The sequence below is a fragment of the Passer montanus genome, unplaced genomic scaffold, assembly GCF_014805655.1.
Source record: "Passer montanus isolate IOZ18808 unplaced genomic scaffold, ASM1480565v1 scaffold16, whole genome shotgun sequence".
NCBI lineage: Eukaryota > Metazoa > Chordata > Aves > Passeriformes > Passeridae > Passer > Passer montanus.
In genome coordinates, this window is record NW_024363160.1 from 1,192,006 (window position 1) to 1,208,439 (window position 16,434).

Sequence of the window (16,434 nt, forward strand, 5' to 3'; positions counted from 1 at the left end):
GTGGGTGCCTTTCCCCGACACCATTTACCAGTTGTCATTGCACCCAGTGCCTCTTGGAAACTCAGTCTGATGTACTCTAACCAGGGAGTTTAGAGAATGGCCTTTGGTTGTACCCTGGGTACCCTACCCAGCCCCTGTGGGATTTTCAGCTGTGATATTTCCAGCATCATAGGAAACATGAGGGGAAGACTTTTGAGAGGCAGCATCAATAAACCAGGGGAGTTCTGGGTCCACATTCCTCTTTGTGCTTGAAAAGGTCACGTCACTGTGATGTGAAGAGGACAGAGGGCAAGCAGAGCAAACACAAGACCTCATGGTGCTCTCACAGGAAGACTAACAGCTCGCACCACTCCCTTCAGCAATCAATACTGTTCACATTATTCACCAGCTCAAGAGATGGGAGCTGTGCCCAGGCAGGCACAGACCTCCCTTGGCCAGCCCAGCATGGGCTGGGTGCTCCTCCTCCTGTGTGGAGAGGCAGGGCACTCCACCACACTTCCCCAGGGATGCACTCCTGCATTGCACTGCTGGCAAAACATAATGGACAAATATGCACTTGCCTGTGCTAAGCAAAGTCACAAAAGAGAGGCTTAAATCCAGCAGTTTTGGATGTCTAGGAATTAAAAGTATGTGCAAAGTCTGTTAAAATTAGATAAATATCCAGTGATCCAGTGTCTTGTGTTTGTCAGGAGATCCCTTTCCCATACAATATTTTGCAATATTAATATTTTTCACTTCCAAGCCCAAGACTCATTCTACTTTGCTTCTGAGAGCTGATAAAAACATTGTCAAGCAATATATTTGGGTGTGGAGTTGAGTTTATTTGGCAGACATGAGAGAGAAATATTAAAAGCAATATCTGTTTTTCTCAGAGAAACTATGTAACTTCTCTGCCAAAATAAAATCAAAAGTGTTGGCAACACGTGACTATTTTAACTCTATATTAATATAATACTGCATATAAATATAAATATTTCATAGGGAAATTCGAGACAGAGATGATTCCATTGCCCTTTATAATGGTAAAAACCAGAACATATCCAGCAAACCTAATGACAGTAGAAGGGATGAAAACTTCCCCATAAATTTAGTGAAAAGGCTTATGAGGAAGTAAACAACATTAAAGCATAGATGTAGTAGCTGGTCATAATTTTCTTCTCTGTTACCTGGCACTACACTTCACTGCTCATATAGAGGTCAAGATAGGATTTTTTGATAATAAATCATAATGTTTAGAAAAGTTTGCATATATATCTGCTATTGTGTCTCTATGAAGAAGAAAGAAAACACTAAGTTGTTGACTGTCACTAGCAGAAAACCAGGTTAATCTTTCATGTCTTGATGATTAAATAACAGAATTTTAATGTTTCTTATTTAACTATTTTTGACACACCAATTTTTACATGAGGTTCAGTGAAGTACAGTGTTTGGTGTTTGTCAATAACTTTATGTTAGTTTTGTAATCTGTGCACTGAAGTAAGAACAGAGTTTACATGTATATGTAGATATGTGTGTGTATGTACCTGTTACTGTCAACGCAAGGGTAAATCTGTCACAATGTTTGTTAAAACTGAATTCTACTGCTCTGCTGATGGGCAGTAGTCTGCTGATTGGTTTTCAAGACAGATTGGAGGACCAGGTTTGTTTGGATGATGTCTGCTTGAGAGACAATGTGAAGTCTGGTTTGGGTGCAGCCCCCTGAAGGTAATTTAATTTCTCCGTGCAAAAAATTAGTGCTTTTGGAAATCACCAAAATTCAGAGGTAGTGGCTGGCTTTTCTTTGTTATCTGCTCTGTGATGGACATGTAATAATTCCCAGCATGAAAGGCAGGATTTATCAGAAAACAGGCAGAAAAAACATGTAACACTCAATGAACAGCACAAGACCTCATGGAGGGGGAAAGCCCCTGTCACTAGCAAGCTGAATGTGAATTTGGATGGAAATGCCGCTGGTGATCTGTGGCTGTGATCAATGCTTACTCCATAGTTCCTTAAATACTGCAGCAACAGAGTGAGGTCAGGATAACAGGTTGGAGAGAGTTGGCATTGCTCACCCTGGAGAAGAGACAGCTCCAGAGAGACCTTAGAGCAGCCTTCCAGTACCAAAAGGGGCCTACAACAAAGATGGAGAGGGGTTTTTTACAAGAGCACACAGTCCCCACAGAACAAGGAGAAGTGGTATTAAGCTGAAAGATTGTGGGTTTAGATTAGACATTAGAAAGACATATTTTACTGTGGGGGTGCTGAGACACAGGAACTGGCTACCCAGAGAGGTTATGGACACCCCATCCCTGGAAGTGTTCATGGCCAGGTTGGAGGGGGCTTGGAGCAACCTGGTCTAGTAGAAGGTGCCCCTATAGGGGGGTTGAAACTAGATGACTTTTAAGGTTCCTTCCAACCCCAACAATTCTGTGATTCTATATTCTGTGATTCTGTACACTTATTCTTTTAACCTGCAGATTTTCTACTTTTCTGCTGCCAGGAGAACTCAAAGGAGCATATATTTCACTCATATTTTCTGTACCCAGCTTTGGGGATTATGGATTCACCATGTCATAACAGCATTTATTTTAGTTCATATCAGGAAGAGGCACATTTTATCTCAAAACTCTCTAAAGTGAATTTATTGACTCAGTGCAGCACAGACATCAGAACATCTTTTAACCCCTTATTTTTCTCTTCTCCCTGATGTGTGCACTGTGTATTCTTCAGCCTTATTTAGGGTTTTTTTGTTCTTACTCTGGTCTTCCTTTCTCTCTCTACTTCCTTCTATCCTTGCATAACAGACACACCAGTGTGCATCAGTTTTCTTTGCATTCAGAATCAGTTGTCCATGGCACAAAACACTAAAGTTGAAGAGCAGAGAAATGTAATTATGGCAGGACAATATCCTGCCTTGGAGAGGCTTCAGAACAAACTCTGATATGTAATGAATCAATATACAGTTGCCATGGCAACCTTCAGGGATCACTTTTGACCTTGCTACCATGGAATCCTTCCCTTAAGAAACAGGCAAACAAGAGTATTTACTGCATGAGCCTTCATACTCCTGATCAAACCTGAACGCCAAGTTCTGAGCAGCCTTGCAGCACCTGTGCTGTCATTAGTATAAAAAAATAATGCATTAAATTGTGGCTCCATGTTTGATGATTCCTTGAGGTCACAAGTATGGAAATAAATTGGAATTCTAAGCATCTTGGAATCAGATTCTGCCTGTATAGAATGAGTTGCAGAAAAAAAGCAATCAGAAGATCACATTGTCTTTCTGCGAGCCTGTTGTGTTTTATTATATTATCTTGAATCATGGCTTTGGGAGGAGGGATTAACAAACATAGTGAACATGCACAATGGCTAATCTTGGGCTGTAGGATCTCTTGTGTCTGTGAAACACTGAGCTATAGTCAACTACTTTATTACTGCCTTGCAACAATTAAGAATACCCTTCAAAATATGCCAAAACAACAACAAAAAAACCCAAAAACAGAACCAAAACCAAAAAACAAAACAAAACAAAACAACAACAACAAAAAAACCCCAACAAAACAAAAAAAAACAAACCACCAAAAACCAAAACCAAAACCAAAAAACCAAAAACTAAATAAGAGTTCAAGAGTTTAGGGGGAGTAACTGTGATACACCCATTGATCATGGGGATTAAGCATTGCCTCCACTGATGCTTTGAGTCCACAGGGGTGCATAGAAGTGCAAGCTACTCAAATGACATAATGCCTCTTGCCTTCTTGTTTTGTGGTATTCACCACATGTTGGCAGCTCAGATCCTTCTTGTTTTAATAATGCTTCTCTTGACATACAACTTCTTATTATTTCCTGACTGTTAATTTTTACAAGCTTTCCTTTTTGAATTACTGACACATGGCATATTACAGTTTTATTCTCTTACAACTGTGCTGTTTGAACACATAAAAAAATAAAAGCTTGTACTATGCCTAGGGACACTTTAAAACACCACCTAATAAAAATCTTTAATATGTAGTTCTTACTCTTTGGGAAGGTTTATGTGTAGCAGGTTTGTGTTCTGTTCCCTGGTGAGTCTTTGTATGGAACTATATCTGACCTCAATATCAAGCAGATCAAATTGTTTGGGTTTCTTATTCCCTCCAATTTTAGTTGTTTTTTTTTGTGGTTTTTTTTTTTTGCTGGTTTGTTTGTGTTTTTTTTTTTTTTTCTGAAAGGATTACTAAATAAAATCACTGCCTCTCAGCTGAATAGAAATATTCATACTAAGAAACCTGCTAGTTTGCTGAGGTGTGTCAATGGATTTTCAAGTGACAGGAGGGAGGAGGTGATGAAATGTGTGTAAGTTAATACATGTGCATTTTTCTCTGTGCTCATTTTTTCTAGGTTTACCTTTTGATTGACCTTAACATAATTCATTTTACATATTTTTGCTTTTGAAAAACTTTTCCTTATAATGTGGTTAGTTTTCAGGATAAGAAAAATATAAATTATGGGGAAATATTTGATTTCTAATTAAATTTAGGTTTCTGAATGATGTGCACTTCTGCAAAAAGTGTTCCATTAGGAGTAGGGTACTGGATGCTGTGTGTTAAATTGGCCTAAGGCAGTAAGATCTACAGCCTCTCTGTTATCTGCATCCTCTTTTTGAAAAGAGAAAACTTCATTTGAAAAAATTTTGTAGATGTAAGAAAAATCTTCGTGATCTTCTTCAACCCTTTTGAGAGCATTCATTCTATCAGATTTTCTACTTGTTTCAAACCTTGTTGTATTTCTTTGGAGTCCTTTTATATTTGGATAATGGTGTACTCTTAATAGTAGCACATGTGTGATTTACTTTGTGTATCACTGGAAAAAATGCAAACCCAGGTGATGAATAGTACAGTAAAAACTGTTTTCTCTAACTGTTTTCTCTAAATTAGATAAATAATTTGAAAAATTTTGCATCATTATAGAAACAAAATCTAGATATTTTATGCAAGGGGTTTAGATCTGTTTAAGTTAAGCACAAAATTGAATTTTGTCCTTCTTTCACAGTTTTATGCTGCAGGCAGCTCATTTTAGATTTGACTTTCCCACAGGTTTTAGCAGTAAATAGTTCCCCAATTTTGTTTTGTATTATATTGCAGTATTTTATTTTGCAGTTCTAACCTTTTTTTTTTCCCTTAAGATAATGTATGTGATATGGGTATAGTTACAGTGTGACCTTTCAAATATCTGTACTCCCTCTAAATATTAATCCAGTTGGGAAGTAGTTAATGTTTTCAACCTATGTTTTATGTCAGCCTGCTTGGCTTTGTGAGGAACTAGCAAAGCTGGGACAGGATAGGGCCAGGGTGATAAACTCCTGCAGGCATGGAGGCTCCTCATGTTAGTACATCACTCTGGTATCAGAGAGGTTTGAAGAAATCTCCTTCATTCAGTATTTTAATGTACCCTAAGAAAGACAGAAAAAAAGATTTACAGAAGTCAGCATCAACTTCTACTGTTCTATAAAAATCTCTGACATGATCTCACATCTTTCTGTTAGTTCATAAAGCACATAAAACTGCTTTCATCAATATGCTGAGAGGCCTTTAAGACACCACGTCTGCTCCATTCAGCAAGGCGTGCAGCAAAAAAACTGATGTTTACCAAAACTTGCTCTTATTGCAGAAACTTGCCAAGAGGCTCCTGTAGCACGGGCAGCTCTGACTAAAGAGAATAAAATATTCTTAATGATGGGGGTGGTTTCGGAGGGCCAGAGGAACTCTTGGGGTCCCTTTCAGCTGAAACTGTTCTAGGATATATGGTTTTTTTCTTATGTAAATAGAATAAGTCCCTTCTGTTTCTATTTTATTGCTAAGGAGCTTCTTGGTACACTGCTTTGTAGTACCAAGCAGTATATCTGCTGCTTAAGCTTCCATTTGCTAAACCATTAATACTTGGTTTTCATTCTTTCTTCCTTCTTTGACATAAGAACTGCCAAATCTTCCCTACCAGGCAAAACTGCTGGATTAGAAACATCTACAAAGCTCCATTTATCAGACTTTCAAACTCTGTGCTACTGTTAAACCATTAATACTTGGTTTTCATTCTTCCTTCTTTGACATAAGAATTGCCAAATCTTCCCTCAGTACGTGTTCCCTACCAGGCAAAACTGCTGGATTAGAAACATCTACAAAGCTCCATTTATCAGACTTTCAAACTCTGTGCTACTGAGAGGGGTTATTTAGCACCTTATGGGCCTATTCAGTTGTAATCCTTCATAACCTGCCTTTTCTTACTCCTTGTCTGCAGGCTTTTATTCTTAAAAATACAATTAGGAGGTTGCTTGCCAACAGGGGAGGTGATGGGGCAGGGTAGAGAGTGAGGAAATATGATGGAAATGGGGAAAGGCTGAAATCAGTGAGACAGGGGAAGCAAGCATGAAGCAGCTTAGGAAAAAGATGCAGAGGAGCAAGACCCAGGTAGGAAATACACAAACCTAATAAAATAGTAAGAGCTGAAGATCAAAGCAACATCTCTCATAAGAACTGGATGGATCCTTGAAGCCTGTTTAACTTGCAGAAGATGGAGGGACCTAGCATGTGATGGTTAGGAAAAGGATTTAACAAAGCTGGAAGCTAAAGAAGGCATATTCTTTCTAAGGCATAAAATGAAAAAGACTGTGTTTCACCACTACTCTCTTTAACTTAGGCCTCATGTTACACTAGTGTCAGATGAGGTTTCTCTTCTCTCGGGTACATCAGAATGGCACAAGTATTGCTCAGTGTCTTTGTACCCTACAGCAAAAAAAATCACTTTTCTTCCTCTCTTACAAAATCTCCCCATTAGCCCAGCCATGACCTTGGGGCTGCAGAGGTCATGCAGGCTGTCAGACTTGCAGACCTCAGTGACAAGGATGCACACCCCATGGCCATGCCTCAGTTTTGCTTCCTGTCAGCCAGTGTGTAGCCTGCTGCTTTTCCAGGGCCTGCACAAGCAGGGGAGCACCATGGGTGGCTGAATTGTGACAGGGAGCAGTGACTGGTGGGGATGGAAAAGCAGGCTGCCTTGGCCTCTAGCAGTGATTACGTTCTCCCATTTCCCTGTGGGGAACAGAACTCTCCAGGGATTTGCTTTCTTGTCTCTCTGCATCACTTCTTTTCTCTTCCCATTCCTGCTTCCTGCACTCTTCCCTTTGCCACAGCAGAGTAGTCAATACCCCTCACATTTGGGTGGACAGTTTATGTTAGTTACACAAATAAAAATTTAGAACTGATTCTCCCTTTGCTTCTTCCAACTGGATTTTGTTCCTCCTGATAATTTTAACTTAGCCACATTTGTTGTCTGTCTTCTCTTCATTTCAATCATCCTAACTGGCAGAATAAAACTTCACTATGCTTCACACAAGGGTAAGTGAAATGTTTCAGACAAACAGCTAGGCTGGCCAAAATCATGCAGCTTTCAGCCTAGTCTGGATAAATTTGTTCACTAGTTTCACAAGAGCCCACTAACAAAAGATCTTTCCTGCAGAGCAATTCTGAGAGCTGAAAAATAATTTTGAAATAAGCGTTCAAGGAACTTCGTATAATCATAGAATGGTTTAGGTTGGAAAGGATCTTAAATATCTTCTAATTCCAATCCTCCTGACATGGACAGGGGCCAATTTTCTCAGGGCCCTGTTCAGCCTGGCCAGAAATGGCTCCAGGGATGGAACATCCACAGCTACCCTGAACAGCCTGTTCCAGTGTCTTGCCAGCTGCACGGCAAAGAATTTCTTCCTAATATTTTAATTTCTTCCTAATAATTTAAACCTACACTGCTTCAGCTTAAGGCCATTCCCCCTTGTCCTTACAAGCCCTTGTAAAAAAAGTCCTTCTCCATCTTTTTTGTAGGCACCTTTAGGTACTCTAAGGTGCTATAATGTCTCCCCAGAGCCTTCTCTTCTCCAGGCTGAAGAACCACAACTCAGCCTGTTTTCCCAGGAGAGGTGCTCCAGCACCTCTGCTCATATTTGTGGCCCCCATCTGGACTCAAATATGCCCATCTTTATAAATATCCCCATATCAGATGGGTCTTTGTGCCAGTTTTGAGCAGCAGAGCCATATCTGGAAGCCATTCAGATCACAGATCACTAACCTTCCACAATTTCTCCCCTTTTACTGATGCCTTAGGTTTTAGCTTTCATATTTTTCAGATTCTGTACTGCATTAGTGTATTCTGAGGTTCATATTACGGATTAGTAAGCTCTCTTCATGGAGTAAGTAGACAAAACAATTCCTTCTCTCGCTGGGGACTGAGAGACTGACCAATCTGAACTTCAGGCCCAAGAGCATAAACAACAGTGGAATGAAGAGAGAAAAACAAGTAGGACGGGACTTCATAAGCTAAAGCTATAACTGAACAATTAACTCCAGTATGCAAATGGACCAGAACTTATAAAAGTGTGAGACCTCGTGACCGGTCGTCCATTTTGTGACCTTTTTGGATTCATCTTGGGTATAGCCCTGGCTGGGCTGTTGTGCTGCCCAAGGTGGATCCATTGAGGCCTTTTAATAAATACCTACTTCATTCCTTAACTCCATCTAGCCTCTGTTCTAGGTCAGCCTCCACAAGGCATCATTACCATGATGGTGGTCACTTGGGAGAGTGGTCTCTACATTCCTACATTTCCAGTTGGGCCAGATCTTCCCAGACTCCAGTGTGGTGATGAGGATATTTCCAAGAAAAGCAAGAAGGCCCCTTCACTAGATTGTTTTTCTTCTGGTTGCACAAGTAATTTATATTGGGTTAAGGGGGAATGTTGCAGGGTTATTTTAAAAGAATAAATCCTGACTTGGGAAAAATATCAAACAGCATCAGAACAAACTGATGAAAGTCTGTTTGAAGAAAATGCAGTAATTTGCATTAGCCAACTGTAGTCCAGTCTTATATATGGCCAAAAAAGGATCTGAAAATATTTCCTACCTGTTTCTAATTTATTTTTACTGTATTTAGAAGCTAATTGCAATTATTTTTATTAGACTTTAGACAAAATCCAGACTTGCAAAGTTCATGGAGAAGAACAGACCAAACACTTAGATACAAAGTGCAGTGTTTCCTTCAGCTTCCTTAAAGGTCTCCTGTGCAGAGAAGGCTGAGGAAGCCATTTGCAGAGCACAGCAAGGTTTCTAATTCTTAGGTATGATCAATGCTGCACATTCTTGAGTGCCATCTACTGGCTTTTCATTAACTATTTACCTACTCATAGAGAAAGTGCTCCTGTAACCTCTGGTGTAATCAAACGAGACAGAATCCCAGTAGGATGGTTCCTATGTTTCAAAATCTAATGCAGGGGACTGTATCTCAAGATGTGCTCTCTCTCTCCTAGTAGAATAATAGAAAAACAAAGGAGAAAATCCCTAAAAATTTTAAATATAAGCCAAGAAATTGCGTATTTTAGTAATACTAAAAGGAAGGCATGTTGACAGGAAATAAAATGTATTTGCCTACTGTCACAAAGAAAATTAAATTTTCTGTAAACCAAAGCTGAATGGTTTTGTTTTTTAAAACAAAATGTTGAATTTATTTTAGTTCTGTGTGCAATACTTTAGTTCATTCTAGTTTCAAAGATGTGAAATAATTTTTTGTCTTTTTCAGAGGAAAATTGCCATAAAATTTTAGACCAAGCACTCATTTTAAAATGACAAAATCATTTATTACCAAAGAATATTAAATTTAACATTTTTTGTATTTTTAAAATTAAACACAGAAATTTTATTTAATTAGCATGAAACATCATGAAATATTCCAAAATCCCTAAGTCCAATATTTTTTTTTCCTTTGTGTTTTTAAGACAAGACTTGTTGCACATTCTTTTCTGAACTGTACAGATAAAGTTCATTTTCTTTAATAAGAGCTTGAATCTTTCCTGCCACATTAGTGTTAGCATGATTCTAACAAGTGATAAAACTGTAATTGGGAAATGTTTTTGGCTCTAAGAGTCCAATTTTTCACATTTGTGCTGCCAGCTTGCCACCACTACTGAGAAGATGAAACTATATTTTATTACTAGGCTTGACCTGTCAGAATAATGCTGATTTAGTTTGGAAAGTATTTTCAGACCAAAACTCCCAGCTAGATTTGAATCCACTCCATTGCAGTATGCCACTAGACCTGTCACTTCAGAGGCCAGGGATGGTGTCTGAAAGGCTGGTGTTATAAATAGAGAGAAAAGGATTGTTATAATAGTCTCTGGTCCAAGGCTGTAGTGAAAATGGGCATGTTGAACTGAAGTTGAAATGAACTCCTTCTAGCATTTCTAAACTGATTGAGTGGGTTGGTGAGAGAAAGGAATAGAAGGTCTATTATAACCCTTTTTCCCTCTGTTTTCCTGCTAACACTGTCTGACAATGAATCCCCAGGATATATAAAGTTTTCAGGTTCACAAGGGCATGGAAGGACCTGGCTTGTTACAGGGCAACAGGAGAAAATGAAGTGCACTAAAAAGTGTATCTCTATTTTCTTATAGTGTGGGGGTAGTAACTGATATCTTAAAAATAAATGAAAAAGGCGCAATATGACAAGCTTTTGAAATCAAAGTCATTCTCAATGCAGTCAATAGCAAGCCTCTATTATTTGTCCCACTAAGAAGACTTTTTTTTTTTGCAAGTCTGTAGCTGGTAATATAAAGAGGGAATTAAAACAACAGAAGCTGCCACAGACTATTTTTCTCAAGCCTTATTTCCTCAAAAGGAAAGGGCTTGCAATTTCATCTGTCCAGCCTATGTAAACAAGATCTGATAACATGAAAAGTGTCTTCCATCTCTTTGTTTTATGAAAGGAATGTTTTTCCAGATCTGTTGCTTAATCCCAAGCTCTGGCAAAGCAAGACAAAACTCTGTCCAGCCTTCCAAATCCCAACAGTCTGCCAAACCTATTGTTTTCTAGGATTCTTCGAAGTTGTCTAAATGTGTAATTTCATGGGTCATTGTTAAATTTTATAATGATTCCTCTAAGCAATTTTTTATTCCAATAATTCCAGTCCATAAAATTTCCCATCATTAGAAACTGGATAAAACAAAAAACCCAGAACAACACTAAATTGTTTCATTTGCAATACTTATTTGAGTTCAAAATAACATTTAAGTTACTCCTATTCTCATCTACATCCAAAAAGTTCTGTTCCTGGGCAGCTCTGTTCTCTGTCATAGATTGTTATTTGTGCTTTCCTGTAAAAATTTTGAGATTTGTCTGTTTTATAGCTATTCCCATGATGATAATTTTGGTTTCTCTCCTTATAAACTGTCATGCATTTCAGCACTCTGCCTGCTAAATTTTCTTATTTGGCAGTCTCACACTGAAAACAGTTAAGCTGTTCTTCATGAGCAGCACTTTTCTACAATAGCTTAAAATATATATCCCTGTTCAGTAAGTGTTTAATGATTTTTTGTCTTTCTGAGTTTACAATCCTGTTTTTGTAATAAGTTGCATTTTGCTGTTTGTTGAAGATGCATTCTGTGGCAGTACACCGGGAAGGAAACAGACATCTAGTTACTGACATTTCAAGCAGCACCGTTCAAAGGCAGATATGTTGTCCTTTTAAGACAGCAGCTGACAGCTTGCATTACTCAGGTAGCTCTTCTTTCATCACAGTTATTGTTCTGTCTTTAAACTGCTCAGTTATGTGTCCTGTGACCTTGTGAGCTGTTAGTATAAATGGGAAGAAGTCCCAAGCACTGGATTCCCCCCTTGAGAATCAGCCCTTGATATCTGGCATCTCTGCTCACTGGCACATTGATTGCATAGCAATTAATCTTGAAGTCTGATTAAGCTGGTGAACACTGCAATTCAATATATTTGCCACCTTACCACACTAATTAGGGAAGAAAATCCAATGTGCCATGCATCATGCTGGGTTATTCTCCTGATGAAACCCATAGTGAGCCTTGTAATCTCTCCTTTTTCATATTGAACTTCATAAGCACTGATTGAGCCAGTGGTAGTCATGGACTAAATTACAGTGTTCCTAGCCAAGGCCCAACCAAATTCTTTCCTACCAAGTGAGACTTGGTATTATAAACATCATTAAGAAATCAATGCCAGAAGAAAGTATCATTCCCTCTGCAGCTCAAAAGTATCTTCATCCATAATGGTGTCAGTACTTCACCACTAAACAGCTCACAAGTCTCAGTGATTATTTGGACAGAAGACGTAATTTAATCAGACATATTCTTAAATTGCTTCACGTGACCTACAGAGACGTCAGCAAAGAACAAATACTTAAAAAATTCCCTAAAATGCCCAGTTAACCTCACATATGTAAGATGACAGTGTTCATATTGGAGATTTTTGCTACGTTTTTGAGTTTTACTTTTTATATTAAGCCATTAAGTAAAGCAAAGAGGCTTGGGGGCAGATCTATTTCAGTTTCTTGGCCATGTTTAGCAAGTGCATTAATTTCCTCCTATTGAAATTGTGAGTTAAGGACTATCAATCCTTCTGCATCTTGGAACATTAAACATTGCTGCTCATTTTCAGCTCCCTTTCTACGTGTGACTCAAATGTTTTCTTGAAATGTAGACGATTTCCTGGGGCTCTTACCATGGCATAAGGCACTACCAGATTGCAGAGGGTGCCACAGGGTGGTCATCTCAAGGCAACCTTCCAGATGGAGAGAGACAGTGATTTGGAGAGATGGCTGACATCTTCATTGCTGAGCTAAACCTTCGCCTGCCCTCAGCAGCGGGTAAACTGCAACTGACTGTGGGAGTTGCAAGAGCAAAGCAAATACTTTACTCTTAAACCAAGTAAACAACCATTTAGAACAATTTTTCACTATTCTAGTTGTAGAATTTATAAACACCCTTTCACCTAAATGTGACACTATTATCAGGAAAAGCAGAGAGAAGTGCCAGGGACATGTGAACACAAGACTCCACTTTAACCTAAGATATATCTATTCCTGCCCTGTGCAACCTTTCTCCAACAAACAGCAGAACTGAAACATCAAATATTAGCAATGTTTAGAGAATTAAGTGTAGTCAATCTATAGAGTATAAAAACCATAACAATAAAAAGTGCTAATAATTTTAAACAATGGATAGATTCAAATAAATCCAAATCTGCTCATAGGTTTTCTGTGAGACAAATATGCCTAAGCTATCCGTGTTAATTATTTATTATAAATTACACGTCTGCCTTTAGATTGCTACGAGAAAGCATTACAGTATGGTCTGTGACCAACCTGAAGGGTCAGTGACATTTTAGGTGCTGTTGTAGATGTAGAAGGACACAGGTCCCTCATAAATACCATACTGCCAATCCCATATGGATGTCCCAGACACCCTGGAGCTTTTTCACATCAAAGGACATTAGATGCCTCTGTTAAGACCTCTGAAAGAAATGTCAGATATCACATTTGGCCCACAGTCATCCACTCTGCGGGACAAGAGTATGCCCAAATCTTGTGCCACATCTGCCATATGGATGTCCTGGAGAGCTGTGCAGTGTCACAGGTGCATCCTAAGCCCCTCATCAACTCAGTGGAGCACAAGAAAGAATTTAGCAGACCAACCAGGCTCTTGGAGGAAGACAAACCTTGCTCTGAGCTCCAGATATGTTGTCTTAGATTTTTTTACATTGAATGTAGATTTTTCTAGTGTTCCCTTATAACAAGTGCATATAGCATACAGGCAGAAATAACAATGGGCAGACATTTGCTGTGAAATTTAAAAGTAATTCTAAGATACCCAAACTTTTAAATTAGAGAATGTGATATTTTAGCATTATTTCAGCTTGATTATTATGCTATCTTTATCACATTCTATAACCTGTCTGGCTGGTGTCATTTTTCTTACTACAGATTCAAAAGTCCACTTCAAAGGCGTTGGTTTTCTAAAGATAAAGTCACAAAACAACTGTTAGAAGTGATTGTGAGGCTGGAGTAAGGGGACTATGGCTACTAAGTGAAAATTGATACTTGTGAAGTTTTAACAAAGCATACCTGGGTAGGACAGATGATGAATTTCTCTTTAACATTGTAAATGTGGTCATCACTCTTTGCTTTTAGAGTAAACTGTGCTTTCTGCTTTACAGTATCCAAAATGGCCAAGACTTAGGGATGATGCAATTTCTATTCCCAGTTTTGTAGCAAATTAGATCAAGGCAGGGAATTATGAAGGTAGCTGTTATTTCACTATGATTTTCTTTCTGTGTTCTTTGATTACCCAAAATAATGGCTGTCTGATCATAGAAAATGCCATTTCTTTGTAATGTTGTTACAGTTACCCCATTCAGAGCTAAAACAAGCAGGTTAGAAACTATACCTACTATGGTACAGCAAGGAAGCTGAAATTATCAGCTTGCACAAGTGGGACAACAGAATTTTGAGTGCAACAGCAAGCCAGGAATATTAACAAAACATTTACTACAGGTAGTTCATTTTGTATTGTTACAGGATGTTGACTTCAGTTTTCATTAGAATTTTTTTCTTCAGTGCTCAGAAGTTACCACTGATATTCATGCTCTGAAAATTAGGCTTCTTTAATGATTTTAGAAATTCAGAGATGCTTGTTAACTACTGTATTTAAGGGGAAATTTTTTACACAGTACTGAAAAGGTCACAAATATTGGAAGTTTAAGAATTTATCAGAAATCAACTTTTAACTTCAGTAAATTTAAAATTCATTATATCAGCCATATGCAGTCGACTTGATGTATGCCTGGCCAAATATCCTGAGGTGCTTCAGAAAAAGAAATAATCTTTCTCATTCTTTTTATCAAAGACAGCAGCTCTAAGATAGGAATATTATCTGAGTTGCTGTTATGAGTGACAGCAAAAGGATGCCAAATTGCTATTACAGCAGCCTACTCAACCAGAATGGAATTCCTCATGACACAAAGTCCTTGGTGTATAATAAATTAAGCATATGAAAACACATTTCCAAATATTATACTGCTCATATCTGGTATAACATCCCTTGTAAAAAATACATTAATGCAACCATGGCAGAATTTGGAACACCCTCAGCAAACTGAAATAATGTAGCAACAGTAGGAGTGCTTCTGAATTTGGTTCATTACTGCACCATAGTACTGAGTTACCATTACCTATGAGCAAAATTTTTTTTGCAATAAAATATTGAAACTTACCTTTTATTTTGAGTATTTAAACAACTCAGGTTTCCTTGTAGATCAAACTTTTTTTCCCCGTTTCTTGCTGGTGTTTTTATCCCTGAAGTATTTCTGTTTCTGAAGTCTCGAATAATTTTTCTGGAGTTATGATAATGACTAAGTATTTTTAATTTGTGTCATTTAATTTAGCAATTAGAGCCCTATCATGTAGCAGCACAAAGATACTGTTTTAATATCTCCCCAAAACTATCATCATTTCTATCACATTATGTACTTGCCTGCTGTTCAAATAATGGACTCTCTTTTCTCCTTTCCCTTCACTCTCTAGAGAGCAGCTTGAAGTGCAACTTGTTCAAGTAGAATTTTAGGTTATTTTTTCTCTGCATTTGATCCTCGTTTACACTGTAAGAATGTGAAGAAGTCTGAGTAGGAATTTGCAAATTATTGACATGGGAGTGCAATTCAATGGTCCTTATGCTCTTAGATTACCCAGGTGCCATTGAGTAATCTGTGTATGTCAAAAACAAAAACTCAAAATAGAACACAGCTGGCTGTGCAAGATGCTGGCAGAAAAGCAACTGGGTGTAAACAACCCATGAATAAATGTGTGGATATTACAGGAAGGTTTCAAACACACAGACCAAGACGAACTGCCACCACCACTGCGACATGGGATTGGCTCTAACAGAGGGCTGGACCCTTCAGACCTCTAATATTCTGAAACCATCAAACAGAATTCTGTCTTTCTTCTGCTCTCCTAAAAACTTAGAATGAGCAAATACATACTTCAGGGGTGTGCTGCAATACAGAAATGGGCTGGAAAGATTCAGTGCCCTTGTGAAATATGGAGAAAGTAACCACCTTCCATTTCCAACACTGCTTTGCCAAAACTCCTGTGCAGACTGATTTTTCTGAGTTTTTAGGTTTGACCACTGTTCTTACCAAGTGTCTGGACACCTGCCACTTTTACCAAACATTAACATTTAACCTACAACTCTACTGAATAGCTAACAGACTCAAACTTCTTGGAAATGAAAAATACATTCCTTCATAATAATGACCTGAGGCACATGATAGTTCTGTGCCCCCAGAGGCTTCACTTCCTGAGTGCTAGTGGGCCTCAGATAATGCACTGTAAACTCCCTTTTTTTTCCTCTCAAGATTAAATAAGGAAGAAAATGTAGTCATTCCAAGAACTGACGTAATTCACTGAAATTCGTTGAGTTCTATGCAGGAGTTAAATGAGAACAAGTCTCCTGATAATTTCTCTTTACAAGGAGGAAAAAGTATTTCTAGTAGTGTCGTGTAAGGATAGAATTACCAGTAGCATCACATTAAAAGCAGTCTTTTCTAGGCAGTTTAAAATTGTGAATTTACTGA

At 38.3% G+C, this 16,434-nt stretch overlaps 1 long non-coding RNA gene across 1 annotated transcript in view; it reads right to left on the minus strand.

Moving 5' to 3' along the window:
- LOC120499323 overlaps positions 1-15,351 on the minus strand; it is a 42,011-nt gene extending 26,660 nt beyond the window's left edge. Inside the window, exon 1 of the long non-coding RNA XR_005626847.1 lies at positions 15,073-15,351. This is a non-coding gene — a long non-coding RNA (uncharacterized LOC120499323). The remainder of the gene's footprint in view (positions 1-15,072) is intronic.
- Between the last annotated feature and the right edge of the window lie 1,083 nt (positions 15,352-16,434).